At 35.4% G+C, this 18,636-nt stretch overlaps 1 long non-coding RNA gene across 1 annotated transcript; it reads right to left on the reverse strand.

Annotated features, from left to right (window-relative positions):
* Positions 1-4,532: 4,532 nt before the first annotated feature.
* Positions 4,533-9,672, reverse strand: LOC145521631 (uncharacterized). Its single transcript, XR_014065549.1, has 2 exons — positions 9,336-9,672; positions 4,533-4,876 (listed from the first exon to the last, which is right to left on the reverse strand). It is a non-coding gene; the product is annotated as an uncharacterized LOC145521631 (long non-coding RNA).
* Positions 9,673-18,636: the final 8,964 nt, after the last annotated feature.

The raw sequence follows: 18,636 nt of genomic DNA on the forward strand, positions 1-18,636 counted from the left end.
ATGACCCACAAGCTGCATTGTGGTTTTCTAGATTGCTTCCTCAACCCTTGTACCCTCCAAGCTCCTTACATTCCTAGTGGGAAATACTTGCTGCAACTGCCGTGGGCTGCATTGCAAGACTGCACTGGTGTCATGCCTTGTACTGAAACAGCCAGAAATCACCATACATGTGAGAGAAGGAAAAACACCTAAACCTCTTTGGAATAATGGGATATAAAAAATTGCCTTTTGTAACAATCTTAACCAAATGTTTTTAAAAAGAGAAGTTACCATGACTTGTGCTATGGCAGCCGAGTTATCAGAGTCACTGTTATTTCTTGAAATGGCTATCTTTCAAGACCTGAAAATATTTGCATTTTTAAAGACATTAATTCCACTTTATGTATTATAGATAAAGTAGCTTGCTTCTAGCCAGTTAGGTTTGAAAAGATAGACATTTAATATGCTTTTTTGAAATTCTGTTTATTTCTATGAAGGATGCTTCCTACTTTATCTTAACTTTTTAGAAGTATCTTTCTTCAATAACTGTGGTTTGTTTGGTTGTTTGTTTTTTTTTTTTGCATTATGATCTTCAAATAAACAGATTCTTAGAAACTAAAAATTACAGTTAGAATTTTGAAGTTTTAAAATGCATGTATTTGCCTGATTCTTACTAATAGATGTTTTATCCTTGCTAAGGAAATAAACCAAATTATGACAACGAATATAAAATTACTCTGGGTAAAGTTTTCTATATATATCTTGTGAGTATTATGTAAACATGGAGAGCAAGTATGAATAGCTCATGTATGCTTTTCATTTATAAGCTTTTCTTAAGTATGCTTCTAGTACTTAGCTCCTAAAACAATTTTAAGGAAAATTTTCCTTGTAAATTTCCTGAATATGATGTTCCTGTCATTTTGACTAGCCTTTGACAAGTTTATAGTTTCTTTTTCAAAGACCTAATTTAAAGATAGTTTTAAGCCTGCCTTTGAACTAATTTATAACTATCAATCTGTTATGAGAAAATGTAGGTTAAACTGCTAAAAATGAAAACTTTTCAGCTAAATAAAACTATTTGTTTTTAACAGTAGATGTTAAATTGAATTTTACTAAGTTATTCAAATGTAACAAATGTTCCTTTATAACATTTTAATATTTCTTTAAACATAAAACACTTCTGGAATCTGACATCATCAGTTAACTATAGAGTTTATTATGTCATTTGTTGTGCATGTGTGCACAAAAAAGTCTGCACATATCGAATAGGAAGAAAATCTTACTTTGAAGTCCTATATTTTAGTTCCCAGGGCAGTGGCATTCTCAGCTAACTCTTTTGCACTTCTATAAGTTCAAATTCCATCTATATCCCTTTCTATTTGTTTATTTTAACTTTTTCATGAGCTTCAGAAATAAAATGCCAATTTAAAAAGATTTTCATGCCTTTTTTTTTTTTATATAAGAAGGCTAGCAAAAATAGTAAAAGTTTGGAAAGCAAACAACTGCTGTTTTTATATGATACAGTCTCTAGAAGACTATTCTAATGAAATAATCAAATGCTGCCATTCAAGTTCTTTCTGAAGCAAGATTGGATAATTTAGAAAGATTCAACCACATTCATGAAATTTAGTTTGCCTTCACTAGTATGGTGAATTAATGTGTAGCTCAAAAACACTTTACAATTACAACTTTTAAGATTATGTATTAAATCTTTTGTGTGTGTGATATTATGCTTTTTTGAATAGCAAAAATTTTTCCTATAAAGTATAGAAATGGAAAAGTAGAAAACACTCCTCTTCAAAAACCACCTTCTTTTTTAATCCACGTCTTCCCTAACAACAAAATAACAATTGTCAAAGGGGTGTAGTTTTACACACCACACTCCTGCTTTTGGATTGCTCCCCAGTATGGTTTCTGTCCATGTCAGTCTGACTTTCTCCCTCTCAACATACATACTCTTCTTCCATCACAAAGGTTGAATACGTGTCAGATTTGAACCATATAAGCATGTATACTATGGCTGCTACAAGAAGAATAGAGAGAACCAACTTTATTTTAACACTTTGCATTGTCTCTGTTATATCTCACTGAGAAACATTTTTACTTAAATTAGAACACAATTCCTTTTCATCTGTAATAAAGATTAGCTGGTTGTCAATAACTGTATGATCCCTTACTTATTTAAATGTTATTAGTATTTTACCACTAAATTCTTTTCCTCCAAATTAAATTATTTTAGTAGCTTAGATTTTTTAAAATATAAGTCTTAGTTTGCATGAAAAGGAGAAATACATATCTTAATTGAAAAAAACATATGTCCATATATATATATATATATATATATATCTCATGAGTTAACAGTACAACTACAAAGATTAAAGGAGAAAAGCAATTTTAGAACATATTCCCCAAAGATTTGGAGCAACACGGTGGATGAAGTAGAAAAAGCTCTTCCAGATGGCAGGAAACTTAAAGGAGAAGTCTGTAGGCATGTTCTATTATATGATGGTGTCTGATGGATTGAGAGTGGGCTGGACTGAACGGGCAACAGTGAAAGAAGAGAAGGAAGACACAGGAGAAGAGATGCAAGACTTCAGAAGTTACTAGTGGTAGTGTATTAAACAAAGCGTGATATTATCAGCGTGATTTTAAGATGGAATTTGAGAACAGAAGTTAATGCAGTCACTTGCCTTCATATGTACCTGAATTCATAAACTTCGAGAACTCTCTCAAGAAGAAAAATTATTTTATTCATGGAAAGGGACAGGTTTGCCTGACAAGTGAGTGAGGGACTTCTAGATAATCAGAATCAAGGACACCAAAGTAGACAGTGTTGATAAAGAAGGACAATGGCTGTTTGAAAGAGTACAATCTGACCACCAGAGTGCCTACAAGGCTGCCTTGAGACTGAGAATAAGACGTATAAAAGTAAGATCCAACTAAAAATTGAGAAGGAAACCAATTTAGGTGTAAACTGACTTTGTAATCAAAAATGGTGTTCCAAGTTTCTGAATTTCTATAGAAAGTCATGTCTCATTATACCACCTTGTTTGTAAATTACTCTTATTTTTCTTCATGTATATATATATTATGTATATATTTGGCAAAGATCACCTTGACTTATGCCTGTGTTGCTTTACTTTCTTCAGTGGGTATAATCATACCTATTTGTTGAAATGGTGATTAGCTAACTAGCCCAAACAAAGAATGAGTTCTGTGATACAATTAGGAAATTTAAAATAATATCGATACCAAGTAGATCTTTCAAATGAGGTGTGTGTGTTCAAAATTTAAGAAAAAAAGAAAACCTTAGACTTTGATTTTGAGATTACAGCTACAAATCCCATTGCATTCAGAGTTTTTCTGCTTACATTTGAACACACACAAAGGTGCACATTAAGTGGTTATAGTGGATTTTTTAGTGCTTATGCAAACTTAGCAACCGACAGCGAATTATAGAAAGACTAATATAGCCTCTAATTGGAATCTCCTGGTAAGAACATATGTGTTATTTCCTCTCAACAGTTATCAGAAGTGGTGTCACTGAATATCATTAAGGAACATCTTTCTTAAGAATATTGAGTAAGTGATATCATATGAGAAGGAAGAAATATGTTGCCTTTTTGTCTTGCCATCCTCACCTCTCCGGTTTGCATGTGTTGTACTTTAGATTGTTTTGTCATTCAGTGTTTTGGAGTTTTTGGTAAGTGTGTGTGTAAGAGTTCTACATTTCCCTGATCCCCAGCTTTTCAGTTTTTTTTGGTGTCTCTATAAAATTTTCCTTCTCTTTCATCACTGAAACTTTAATGGTAAACCAAGTAAGGGAATTAAGATATGTAATTAATTTGAATATGTCCTAAGCTCTAAGAGTATGAAGATGAATTTATTATTTATTTCTTATAATTGAAACTCACACATTAAAATGTTCCACACCCCTACTACTGTTTATCCCCCTGGATGTTTTACAAAAGACTAGAGAAACCATTTACATAACTGTTGTGAAAAAAAAAGTCTTCTCTCCTTTCTTTACTTCTCCATAAGTAGTAAAGAAATGAAGTGCCAAGCGGTAAACATTGTTTGTGTATGAAGTATTCGTATACAATTTTGTGTTACTAAATTTTTCATATTTAAATTTTTGCCAAACGAGGTAAACGTGGCCTCTTTAGACATTAGATTTTCTGAGTAAGAGGAATTACTGATTTTGTAAAAAATTATTTTTGGAGTAATTTATGCATCTTTCAGACTCTTGTCAAGTTTCCAATCTAATAGTGGCTGAAGAGGATTTACATTGACTCAAACCACTCTCTGGTCAATACTGCTTAACGTCACCTCCTTGAAATATTTAGGATGGAAATTCACTTCATTTCAGGCCAGATCTCATCATGCCTAAAAAATGTTTGAAAAAGAAATCCATGATGAACACACAATGGCAAATTTCCATGGCAAAACAGTAAGATGTTTTTCCCTAATGTCTGTTTACATCGTGATTTTTTTTTAAATTAGGGTAATAATACAAAGGTCATTTCCCCTTTCAATCAACCAGTTTCTCCTGTGGCCTCTTCTTTTTCCTTTTTATTGTTAAGAATATTTTAATATACATTTAGTTTTTAAATATGAAAAAGAAAAGGGAATAAAAACTGTCACAAGTTCCAGCAACCTGTACTACTTCTGTGAAGCCATCTTTCTTCCAGGCAAAATTGTTTGAGTTGACTTAAGGATCCAAAGTTCACCTTTAGTGTCTCTCCCTGGTCTTTCTGTGCCTTTCCTCCTGCTGTGGCATCCCCATTGCAGCATTCTGTACATCAGCTGAAGAACCATCATTTAAACAATGGTTTGCAGTTTGACTTTCACTGTGTACTTTAGTCCAACACAGGGAGATGCCTTTGTTCACTAGAGGCTGATAATAGAGATGAGAGTTAACCTGAAGTCACTGAGACCCGCTTTGATAACTATACCTGAAAAGCAAAGGTTTCGGTGGTAGTTTGGCCAATCTCCAGATAATGATCAATTATTAAAACCTGACTTTATTTAGCAGCAATAAGAATTTATTGAATGGACTACAAGAGATATGAATCAATGGCTATACATACCAATCAAATTTTAACTACAAAGAATTCACATTCCTGAAAAAGAAACAAACTACTTATAGACTGTAGTTTTTGTGTTTTAACCTAATTGCTTTTAGTATAAAATGTTCATATTTGATAAATATTAATACTAGCATCATTTAATTCCACTGTTATTAACTACAAAATAACATAAAATGTTGTGAAATAATCAATTGAGTGTGATATAGATTAATATGAAAGCAGTTTTTGGAAACATGTTTTCAAATGAGTATATGATTTCCATATTTTTTAAAAACTGTAACAACTACCTTCTAACAGATTAGTTTTAGTTCTACAGTATAAACTATTAAGAGGTTTGAGTCAAGAAGATTTCTAGCCAGGTTGAAAATTTACAAACCTAAGATCAAGAATTGCATTGACTCTGAAAATTCTTATAATGCTCAAGGTTTTTCTTTTCCTTTTAGTTTCTTAAAGTTACACATATATGTATCATTCTTTTAAAATTTAGTTCTTTTTAACTAGGTTATTTGTGTTTCGAAACATTAATATTTGAAGTCTAGACATCATCTCTTTAACTCAAGAGAAGTGTTTAAAACGTTTTTATTGTGTAAGAATATCAAACATTCCAAAAAAAGTCAAGAAAATAGCAGTATGATCCCCTGATACCAGATTCCCAGCATTCATAATTGTCCACATTTGGACAATCCTATAGTATCTATCGGAGAAGGCGATGGCACCCCACTCCAGTACTCTTGCCTGGAAAATCCCATGGACGGAGGGGCCTGGTAGGCTGCAGTCCAAGGGGTCGTGAAGAGTCGGGCACGACTGAGCGACTTCACTTTCACTTTTCACTTTCATGCATTGGAGAAGGAACTGGCAACCCACTCCAGCGTTCTTGCCTGGAGAATCCCAGGGACGGGGAAGCCTGGTGGGCTGCCGTCTATGGGGCCCGCACAGAGTCGGACACGACTGAAGCGACTTAGCAGCAGCAGCAGCAGCAGCATAGAATCTATCCTCCAACCACCCCCTTTCTTGTTTTAAAGTAAATGTCATTATTGCCCATCTAAATAATTTGGTATGGAGTCCAGAAGCAAATTCTACTGAATTTAATTCTTTCATTGATTGTTTCTTTAATTTATTTACCACCTCATAAATTAAGCATTTGTAGAGCATCTACCATATTCTAGATGCTGAATTAAGCCCTGAAACTTGATTGTCTGGATATGGTCATTTGGAACTCTTTCTAAGAAGTTCTGATTAAAAATGTAAACTGTTAAGGAATAATATCATACCACTCAACTCCTTAAACCCCATCCAGTGATGCTTCATGAACTCCTGGACAGTTGTTAAGTATAATATATGAGATCCCTCATAACCCTCTCAACCTGTCCACACTCACCTTTACCCACAGGACCAGGAGCACTCTCAATTCCTGTATGAAAATAGCTCCCCAAATAGTGTCCTTTCAGTTTTTGAACATGGTGGTCCCTCTCCAGAATCTTGATCTCAAAATCCAACCAATTCTTATGCAGTTTTCAAGACACCACCAATCATCACTTCTTTGAATAAGCCTGTATACCTCTCCTCCAAGAAAATAAATGGCTTGGTGTTGGTCCTCTGTATCCCCAGAACATCTCCTGTATGTCTCAACTATAGCACAGCTTTCAGAAATATCATAGTTTTTTGTTGTCCTGACGTATTAACCAAGATTTTTTTAGGATAGTCTCTGAATTTTGGATTTCTGTATCCCCATTATATGCAACAATCAGAATAAACAACAGGCACTGAATACATTAATTGGTTTTTTTCTTGAAATATGTTTATCAGATAAACAAAATTTGACCCCAGTTTGCCATGATTTCACAGGGCTAGCAGAGGCTCATGAACCAGTGATAGTTTTCCCATTGAAAGGAAGCAAAGTAAATGTAATACTTAAAGAAACACCAGAATATCATGTGACATTTGGATATCAGCTCTACCGTTTCAGAGTATTTATTCCAGTATTATTTGAATATAAAATGAAGGGATGAACTGGTCACTAAAAGAAGGTCACAGAATACCAAAATAATGACAAAAAAAGGAAGCCTAACCTAAAGTGAATGACTTCAGTTCATTCTCCCCCTTGCCACTTAACTTTAACTTGTCTTTTTTTAGTACCCTTTTCTTATGTATCTTTTATCTCCATCTTATATCTTGTGCCCTAAATAACCAAGGGGAAAACAAATATACAAGTAAATAAGATATCAAATAAGTGGAATAGTGCATCAGCAAGGCTCCTATAGCAAATAAATGAGAGGGTCTGTGTTACTACATCCATAATTACTGGGATGCCACACGAAGGATTACAGAATTTTAGAGCTGGAAGAACCCTAGAGATTATTTAATCCAGATTCCCTTTCAAGAGAGAAAATGGTGTAGCCAAACTTACAGTCTCCTTTTCAAATGTCTCAGCCTTGCAACCTTTCTGATGTTATTGGTTAAAGGGTAGGATATAGCTGAATAACCAAGAGAAAATAACTTAGCTTGGAGAAATCAACATGATTTCTGTACGAGAACTGATATTTATTGGTTTCACTAGAGTTGTTTGAGGGGATGAATAGGTATGACTGAGGAGATTTAGAGAAAACATTTATATTTACACTTTCAAAAAACCTTTTGGCAAGTTCCTATATCAGACTATTTAAACAATCCTCACAAGAAATTGGCTTGGAGAGAAATAAGGAGAAATTTGAGTAGTTCATATCGTAGATAAAGAATCAGGTCCTATTTCTGGTTTTTACTGAGTGTTATTGAACAAATTATTTTGCCTCACTTATCATTTTCCCAGAAATAATATAAGAAAAGTAATTTCACTTAACTCACTGAGTTACTATGAGGATTGAATGAGATAATAATACTGTTTATAATAAAAGCTAACAGCTTGTTAAGTAATAACAAATATTATTTCACTTAGCCCTTCCAAAGAAAATACTGTTACTACTTACCACTGTAAAGACGGATAAGAAACTTGTCCGGAGTCCTGAAGCTAATTACTGGTAAAGTCAGGAATTGAACCCAGGAAGGCTGGTTCCAGAGTTCTTCCTCTTAGCCAGTCACCTTACTTTTGTGTTATTAATATGCACAAACCCCTTTTCATGCACAGACCAGGTATGTAATAAGGGCTTAATAAGTTTAGTTATATGTTCATACTTTCTCAGATGTAAAAAAGAAAAGGAGGCCTAATATTGACTGAAGACCTACTTGAAGCATAATGCATTCGTTTACAACTAGCCTGGAAGGCCACAGATGCCCATAGAGATTCCATGGTTCAACCCAGTCAGACCTGGAATTCGGGGGGACATTGATCTTGTTCCAAAGCCTATCTTCTTACTGTGTTCCAGTCTGTTCTCTTATTTGTTATTCCTCTTGTACCAAATATACACTTAGGCATATGAATAGGTATGTACCTAAGATGTGAGGCATACATATACATAAAATCAATGTTTTGTTTGACCTATAGGTGAGTATATTTTAGCAAAGATTCAATAATAGAAAGAATTTAGTAAGTTTCTGAAGAGCAGAACCTGATGGTTGCTATCCCCAAAGTCAACACTGGAGCTAGTCAAGTTTCCTATTTAGAGAGTGATGGCATCCATAAATATTAATACATAAACATTGATCAATTTCCAGTTGATAGTAAGCTCTTATACGGAAAGAAGGGCCAAGCCAATGATATCAGATGGTAGGATCCTAAGATGAAGCCAAGCTGATGATATCAGATGGTAGGATCCTAAGACGAACTGCTAGGTGGTGGTGGTGGTGGTTTAGTCGCCAAGTCATGTCCGAGTCTTGCGACCCCATGGACTGTAGCCCACCAGGCTCCTCTGTCCATGAGATTCTCCAGGCAAGAACACTGGAGTGGGCTGCCATTTCCTCCTCCAATGAACTGCTAGACAGGGGATCTATTGTCATTTTAGGTTATCCCCTATAAAACAGTGGCCAAAAAAGCTTTTGTACCAAAAACTAATGCAAAGTGCCACAAGGAAGAATATCAGAAATAAAAAACATTATCCCATTATACTGTACATCAGGATTAGAAATATTTTGTGGTTCTAGTCACTACACCTCAAGGAAGACAAGGCCATAAAGTTAGAAAGCATCTAGAGAAAGATAATTAAAATGACAAAGATATAGAAAGTTGACTGCCAGAAATTGACTAAAACTATTAGTACCTTTGAAAACTAAAAGGTGATACAATAAAATATAATAAAGTCAGGATGAAAATGAGTAGGATGAATGCAAACTTACTCAACAAAATCTATAATTCCAGAACCAGCAAGTACCTTGTTGCTCTTCTTAACACATGAATCCTTCAGAATATATCTCCCAAGAGAAAGGATATCTACTTTATAAGGATCACATGTATTAATCCCACTTAGGAAATTCAACACTAGTACTATAATATAACATGTAATCAATCTGATTTCATTATTGACCATCTCATGATGTCCACATGTAGAGTTGTCTCTTGTGTTGTCAGAAGACGGTGTTTGCTGTGACCAATGCATTCTCTTGTCAAAACGCTATTAGCCTTTGCCCTGCTTCATTTTGTCCTCCAAGGCCAAACTTGCCTGTTACTGTAGGGATCTCTTGACTTCGTACATTTACATTCCAATCCTCTATGATGAAAAGACATCTTTTTTTGGTGTTAGTTCTAGAAGGTCTTGTAGGTCTTCATAGAACTGTTCAGTTCAGCTTTTTTAGCATTAGTGGTTAGGGCATAGACTTGGATTATTGTGATACTGAATGATTTGCCTTGCAAATGAACCGAGATCATACTGTCGTTTTTGAAATTTAACCCAAGTACTGCATTTCGAACTCTTTTCTTGACTATGACAGCTACTCCATTTCTTCTAACGGATTCTTGCCCAATGTACTAGATGTGATGGCTGTCTGAATTAAATATGCCCATTCTTGTCCGTTTTAGTTCACATCCTAAGATGTCAGTGTTCACTCTTGCCACCTCCTGCCTGACCACGTCAGTTTACCTTGATTCACGGACCTAAGATTGCAGCTTCCTACGCGATATTGTTCTTTACAGCAACAGACTTTACTTTCACCACCAGAAACATCCACAATTGAGCATTATTTTTGCTTTGGCTCAGCCTCTTCATTCTTTCTGGACCTACTTCTCCACTCTTCCCCAGTAGCATATCAGACACCTACCGACCTGCGGGGGGCTCATTTTCCAGTAAAATATCTTTTTGCCTTTTCATACTGTTCATGGGATTCTCAAGGCAAGAATACTGAAATGGCTTGCCATTCCCTTCTCCAGTGGACCACATTTTGTCAGACATCACCACATGGACATCACCAGATGGTCAGTACCAAAATCAGATTAATTATATTCTTTGCAGCCAAAAGTGGAACTCTATACAGTGAGCAAAAACAAGACCTGGACCTGACTGTGACTCAGATCATGAGCTCCATATTGCAAAATTCAGATTTAAATTGAAGAAAGTGGGGGAAACAACTAGACCATTCAAGTATGATCTAAATCAAATCCCTTGAACTTACTCGTCATGACAAATAGATTCAAGGATTTAGATCTGTTAGAATGCCAGAAGAACTATGGATGCAGGTTCATAACATTGAACAGGAGGTGATCACCAAAACCATCCCCAAGAAAAAGAAAAGCAAGAGGGCAAAGTGGTTGTCTGAGGAGGACTTAAAGATAGCTGAGGAAAGAAGAGAGGCAAAAGGCAAAGGAGAAAAGAAGATATACCCATCTGAATGCAGAGTTCCAGAGAATAGCAAGGAGAAATAAGAAAGCCTTCTTAAGTGAACAATGTAAAGAAATAAAGGAAACCAATAAGATGGGAGAGATTAGAGATCTCTTAAAGAAAATTAGAGATACCATGATATCTTTCATGCAAAGATGGGCACAATAAAGGAGAAAAATGGCAAGGATCTAACAGAACCAGAAGATATTAAGAAGAGGTGGCAAGAATACACAGAAGAACCATACAAAAAAGGTCTTAATTACTCAGATAATGATGATGGTGTGATCACTTACCTAGAGCCAAACATCCTAGAGGGTGAAGTCAAGTGGGCCTTAGGAAGCATTGCTATGAACAAAGCTAGTGGAGTCAGTGAAATTCCAGCTAAGCTGTTTCAAACCACAAAAGATGATGCTGTTAAAGTGTTGGACTCAGTATTCCAGCAAATTTGGAAAACTCAGCAGAGATCAAATTGCCAACACCCATTGGATCACAGAAAAATAAAGGAATTCCAGAAAAATGTCTACTACTGCTTCATTGACTATTCGAAAGCCTTTCACTGTGTGGATCTCAGAAAACTGTGGAAAATTCTTAAAGAGAAGGGAATACCAGACCACCTCACTTCTCTCATGAGAAACCTGTATACAGGACAAAAAGTAACAGTTAGAACTGGACAAGGAACAACAGACTGGTTCCAAATTGGGGAAGGAGTACGTCAAAGCTGTATATTGTCACCCTGCTTGTTTAACTTCTGTGCAGAGTATGTCATGCAAAATGCTGGGCTGGATGTCTCACAAGCTGGAATCAAGATTTCTGGGAGAAATATTAACAACTTTAGATATGCAGATGATACCACTCTAATGACAGAAAGTGAAGAACTAGAGAGCCTCTTGATGAGGGTGAAGGAGGAGAGTGAAATGGCCGGCCTAAAACTTAACATTCAAAAATGAAGATCATGGCATCTGGTTGCATCACTTCATGGCAAAGAGATGGGGGTAAAGTGGAAATCAGTTCAATTCAGTCACTCAGTCATGTCTGACTCTTTGCGACCCCATGGACTACAGCACGCCAAGCCTCCCTGTCCATCACCAACTCCCAGAGTTTACTCAAACTCATGTCCATTGAGTCAGTGATGTCATCCAACCAGCTCATGCTCTGTCATCCCCTTCTCCTCCCACCTTCAATCTCTCCCAGCGTCTGGGTATTTTCAAATGAGTCAGGTCTTCGCATCAGGTGGCCAAAGTATTGGAGTTTCAGCTTCAGCATCAGTCCTTCCAATGAATATTCAAGACTGATTTCCTTTAGGGTGGACTGGTTGGATCTCCTTGCAGTCCAAGGGACTCTCAAGAGTCTTCTCCAACACTACAGTTCAAAAGCATCAATTCTTCAGCACTCAGCTTTCTTTATAGTACAACTCTTACATCCATACATGACTACTGGAAAAACCATAGCCTTGATTAGATGGACCTTTGTTGGCAAAGTAATGTCTCTGCTTTTTAATATGCTGTCTAAGTTGGTCATAACTTTTCTTCCAAGGAGTAAGCGTCTTTTAATTTCATGGCTGCAATCACCATCTGCAGTGATTTTGGAGCCCCCAAAAATAAAGTCTGTCACTGTTTCCACTGTTTCCCCATCTATTTGCCGTGAAGTGATGGGACCAGATGCTATGATCTTAGTTTTCTGAATGTTGAGTTTTAAGCCAACTTTTTCACTCTCCTCTTTCACTTTCATCAAGAGACTCTTTAGTTCTTCTTTACTTTCTGGCATAAGGGTGGTGTCATCTGCATATCTGAGGTTATTGATATTTCTCCTAGCAATCTTGATTCCAGCTTGTGCTTCATCCAGCCCAGCGTTTCTCATGATGTACTCTGCATATAACTTGAAGAAGCAGGAAATAATTGGAAATAGTGACAGATTTTACTTTCTTGGACTCCAAAATCACTGTAAATGGTGACAGCAGCCATGAAATTAAAAGACACTCGCTCCTTGGAAGAAAAGCTATGACCAACCTAGACAGCATATTACAAAGCAGAGACATCACTTTGTATGGAAATGTCCGTAAAGTCAAAGCTATGGTTTTTCCAGTAGTTAGGTACAGATGTGAGTATTGGACCATAAAGAAGGTTGACAGCCAAAGAATTGATGCTTTTGAACTGTGGTGCTGGAGAAAGCTCTTGAGAGTCCCTTGGACAGCAAGGAGATCAAACCAATCAATCCTGAAGGAAATCAACCCTGAATATTCAGTGGAAGGACTGAAGCTGAAGCTCCAATACTTTGGCCACCTGATGCGAAGAGCAGACTCTTTGGAAAATACCCTGGTGTTGGGAAAGATTGAGGGCAGGAAAAGAAGGGGGTGACAGAGGATGAGTTGGTTGTATGGCATCATTGACTCAATGGAAATTAGTTTGAGCAAACTCTGGGAGATAGTGAAGGACAGGGAAGCCTGACGTGCTGTAGTTCATGGGGTTGCAAAGAGTCAGTCAAGACTTAATGACTGAACAACATTCTGGGTCTTTTGCTTCCTTGTATAAACTTTAGAATCAGTTGGTCAGTATTCACAAATAACTGCTGGAATTTCAATTGTGATTGCATTGCATCTATAGATCAAATTTGAAGGGAATGACAACTTAACAATACTGAGTCTTTCTGTCCATAAATATGGAATATCTATGTTCTTCATTCATCTTTGATTTTTTTTTCATTAGAGTTTTGTAGTTTTCCTCATTACACCATGCACAAATTTTGTTAATTTATACCTACATATTGTGTGATTTTGGGTGTTGTAGAAATGGCATTGTGTTTTTAGTCTCAAATTCCACTTCCTAATTATTGGTATATAAGAAATAATATTTTGTTAAAGATCTGTTCATCTATCCGCTAAAGATATTGGTCTGTCATTTCTTTCATTGTCTTTGTCTGGTTTTCCTATTAGGGTAATGTTGGTCTCTTATTTTAAAAGAAGTATTCTCTCTGCTTCTACTCTTGGAAAGAGATTGTAGAGCATTGGTATAATTTCTTTCCTAGATGTTTGGTATTCTTCACCAGTGAAGCCATCTGGGCCTGGTGTTTTCTGTTTTGGAAAGTTATTGTCAATTCAATTTGTGTACTAATATTGGGCTTCCCAGGTGGTGCCAGTGGTAAAGAACCTTCCTGCCAATGCAGGAGACACATGATACATGGGTTTGGGCCATCTATTTCTTGTACGAATTTTGCAAACTGTCTTTCAAGGAATGGTCCATTTCATCTAGTTTGTCAAATGTGTGGGCATAGAGTTGGTTATAGTATTCCTCCATTACTCTCTTAATGCCCATAGGATCTATAGTGATGCCTCCTCTTTCATTTCTAATACTAGTGTTTTATGTCCTATCTTTTTTTTTTCTTTGTTAGTCTGATTAAAAGTTTATCAGTTTTACTGATGTTTTCAAGGACCAGCTTCTGATTTTGTTGATTTTTCTCTATTGAACTCATTTTCTGTTTCTCTGATTTCTGCTCTAATTCTTATTATTTCTTCTGCTTACTTTGGATTTAATTTGCTCTTTTTTATTTTCTAGTACATGCATTCAATGTTTTTAATTTCTTCCTAAGCACTACTTTCACTGTATCTCACGAGTTTTTTTTTTTTTAAATATAATCATAAGTTATCTCACAAGTTTTAAGCTATGTGTTTTCATTTCCCTTAGTTGAAAATATTTTTAAATTTCTCTTGAGAATTCTTCTTTGATTCATATAGTATTTGGAAGTATATTGTCTAGTTTCACATGCTTTGGGAATTTTCAGTTATTGATTTCTAGTTTAATCCCATTATCACCTAAAAGCAGATATTGTCTGATTTCTATTGTCTTAAATTAGGGTATGTTTTATGGCTCAGAATGTAAACTGTTTTATTGAATGTTCCATGTGAGCTTGAGAAGAATGAGTATTCTGCTGTTACTGGATAAAGTAGTCTATAGATGTCAATTATACCCAGCTGATTGTTGGTGTGGATTTCAACTATATCCTTTTGGTTTTCTGCTTGCTGATATGTCCATTTCTGGTGGAGGGATATTGAAATCTTCAACTATGATAGCAGATTTATCTATTTCTCCTTGACGTTCTGTCAATTTTGCCTCATGTACTTTGACATGATATTGTTAGGTAAATACACGTTAAGGATTATGGGTTTTTTGAGAATTGACTCCTTTATCATTATGTAATACCCATCTTTACCTCTGATAACTTTCTGTGCTTTGAAGTCTACTCTGTCTTGAATTAATGCAGCTACTTCTGTTTTGTTCTCATTAGTGCATGGTATGTTTTTCTCCATCCAGTTACTTTTAGTCTATGTGTATCTTTATATTGAAAGTGGATTTCTTATGTAAAACGTATAGTTGGATTTACTTTATCTGTCTTTCAGTTGGTGCATTGAGGCCATTGATATTCGAAGTGATTATTGATATAGTTGGATTAATATCTGATATATTTGTTGCTAGCTTCTTTTTGTTGTCCTTGTTCTTTGTTCCTGTTTTTATCTTCTGCTCTTTTTCTTCCTTTTGTGGTTCTAAAAGACCCTGATGCTGGGAAGGATTGGGGGCAGGAGGAGAAGGGGACGACAGAGGATGAGATGGCTGGATGGCATCACCGACTCGATGAACGTGAGTTTGGGTAAACTCCGGGAGTTGGTGATGGACAAGGAGGCCTGTTGTGCTGCAATTCATGGGGTCGCAAATAGTCGGACACAACTGAGCAACTGAACTGAACTGATGAACATTTATGATTCCATTCCCCCCCTTTATGTATATCAATTATACATCTTTTAAACTTTTTTAGTGGTTGCCCTAGAGTTTGCAATATAGATTTTCACATAACACTATACCACTTCATAAGTCAGGTGAATACTTTATAACAACAAAATAATCCTAATTCCTCCCTCTAGTTCCTTGTATCATTGCTGTCATTCATTTCACTTATATATTAGCATAAAAAACTGGCAACAAATATCCTCAGTATCAGTTTGTCTGAGAAAGTCTTTATTTCTTTCACTTTTGAAGGATATTTCACAGGATACAGAATTCTACGTTGATGGGTTTTTTAAATCTTAGTACTTTAAATATTTCACTGTACTCTCCTCTCACTTGGTTTCTGAGGAGAAGGCAGATGTAATTATAATTCTTTCTCCTCTATAGCTAAGGTATTTTTTTCCCCTCTGACTTCTTGCAGCATCTTTTCTTTATCTTTGATTTTCTGTAGTTTCTAAATAATATGCCTAGCTATAGAGTTTTTTTGTTTCAGTTACTCCACATCCTCACCAACACTTGGTATGATCATTATTTTTTTTTTTTTTACTTAGAATTTTTTTGCCACTTTTATTTCTTTTTAATTGAAGGATAGTTGCTTTACAGAATTTTGTGGTTTTCTGTCATACATCAACAAGAATCAACCATAGCCTTTTGAATAGAGATGGGATGATATCTTATAGTTTTAACTTGCATTTCTATAAAGATTAATGATGTTGAGCATCATTTCATGTATACTTATTTTCTATCCTTATATCTTTCTTGGTGGAGTGTCTACTGAAATCTTTTTAAAGATTTTAAATCATTTTAAAAATTGTGTTCTTTGTTTTCTTATTAATGAGGCCTGAGAGGTGGGGTTTTTTTTTCATATCTGGATATAAATTTTTATGAGATATATGTAATGATTACTTGCATTCATTTTCTCCCAACCCATGGCTTGGTCTCTTCATTCTCTTAACAGTGTCATCTGAAGAGTAATTTTGATGAAGCCCAGTTTGTCAATTTTTTTCTTTCATGCAGTCTGCTTTTGGAATGTGTAAAATTCCAAAATTTTATGTGTAAAATCTTTGTCTAGTGCAAGGTTTTCTTGTATGTTTCTTCTAGAAGTTTTATAATTTTAGATTTTATTAAGTACTAGGATCCATTTTGAATTAATTTTTGTGTATGATGTGAGATATTGATCAAAATTTTTTTGTACATGCATATCCAAATTTTCTAGTATTATTTGTTGAAAAGATAATCCTTTCTCTAGTTAATTGCCTCTGTTTCTTTGTCAGTTTTTTTCAGTTTTTAATTTTTCATTGCTAGTATATAGAACAGTTGAATTTTATATAATGAACTTGTATGCTTCAAACTCACTAAGCTCCAGTAGTTCTAAACATTTTATGTGATTCCACAAATTTTTTCTAATAGGAAAATCATGTTGCCTATGAATAAAGGCAATTTTACTTTCTACTCTCTGTATCTTTTATTTCTTTTCCTTGCTGTATCCTCCAGTGAAATGTTGAATAGAGATGGTGAGAGCAGACATACTTGCCTTGTTGCTAACATCAGGGTACAAGCAGTCAGTCTGCCACCAATAAGTCTGATGTTAGCTGTGGGGTTTTCATAAATGTCCTTTATCAAATATCAGATTAAGTTTCCTCTTTTTCCTAGTTTGTGGACAGATTTTTTTTTTTCTTAAATCAAGAATGGGTGTGGATTTTGTTCAGTGCTTTTCTTCACCAGCTAAGTATATGATTTATCTTTTTAGTTGTTAATATGATGAATTACATTGATAGAGTTTCAAATGTTAAACCAACCTTGCATTCCTGAGAAAAACCCATTTGGAACCCACTTTTTTATTTCAATTACTAAAATTTTGTTAAGAATTTTTGCATCTATGTTTATGAAAAATATGTCTGTAGTTTTCTTCCTATGAAGTGTTTGTCTGGTTTTCATATCTGTCTAAAGCTGACCTCATAGATGGCAACCCACTCCAGTATTCTTGCCTGGAGAATCCTAGGGACGGCGGAGCCTGGTGGGCTGCCGTCCATGGGGTCGCACGGAGTCGGGCACGACTGGGGCGGCTTGGCAGCAAAGCTGACCTCATAGGATGAATTGGGAAGTTTTTTTTTTTCTTTTTACTTTTCTGATAAAGCATTTGCAAGATTTTTATCTTTTTAAAATCTTTGGGTAGAATTCACCAATAGAGTCATCTGGACTTAGAGTTTTCTCTGTAAAAATTCAATTTCTTGAGCAGATAGGTGACCATTAAAATGATCTATTTCTTCTTGAGTGAACTTTGTTAGTATCTGTAGGTTATCTCTGTTTATAAAGTTCCTCCATTTGTGCCCTGAAAGCTCTAGCATTCTTGGCCTCCCTGGACTCTTAACTATGCTTTCTGAACTGAAGGAGACTGCCCTGTCTCCACCTGAATTCTTCCAATCTGTGCCACGATCTAGAAACTGTTTCTAGGAAATAAACCGAGACTATCTTGGCGCTCATATGATTTGTTTCCTGTGTTTTAGAATCACAATCAACTCATTTCTTGATGTCCAATTTCTTAAAAATCAATGAATCATATATTTCATTAAGTCTTCAGTTTGTTTCAAGCAGGAAAGTAAATCTAGCCTCTATTATTCCATCTTATCTGAAAGCAAAAGTCTGTTCTTCAATTTTTAAAATATTTAGCTCAACCAAATTTGACTAACTTATGCCTCTTACTTTATGCTTACCTTTTTAGTAATATTTTAAAACTTTCACACTGTAAAAAATGTGACTTTTCCCCAAGGAGGAAAAAAGCTTTTCACTTTTGTATTCATCTCAAAACTTGACTCATATAATTTTCACCCATCAGCTTCATAAAAGGTCTTCAGTGTAAGCTATTGGGATCAATTTGACAGTAAAACTTTGTATGATGAATGCATTTTCTAATTGTGGGGGAAAAAAGTCTAAGCAAGAGATTTAACTGCTGTGCCTAATTCTTCTTCATCACTGAACTATTCTTTGCAGAAAAGCTTGGAAACCAGCCATACTCTCTTTTGTGTATTTTTTTTTTGCCACTAGGGTTAGTTA

Source organism: Giraffa tippelskirchi, chromosome 9 (assembly GCF_054371585.1).
Source record: "Giraffa tippelskirchi isolate mGirTip1 chromosome 9, T2T-mGirTip1v1.2.pri, whole genome shotgun sequence".
NCBI classification, from domain to species: Eukaryota; Metazoa; Chordata; class Mammalia; order Artiodactyla; family Giraffidae; genus Giraffa; species Giraffa tippelskirchi.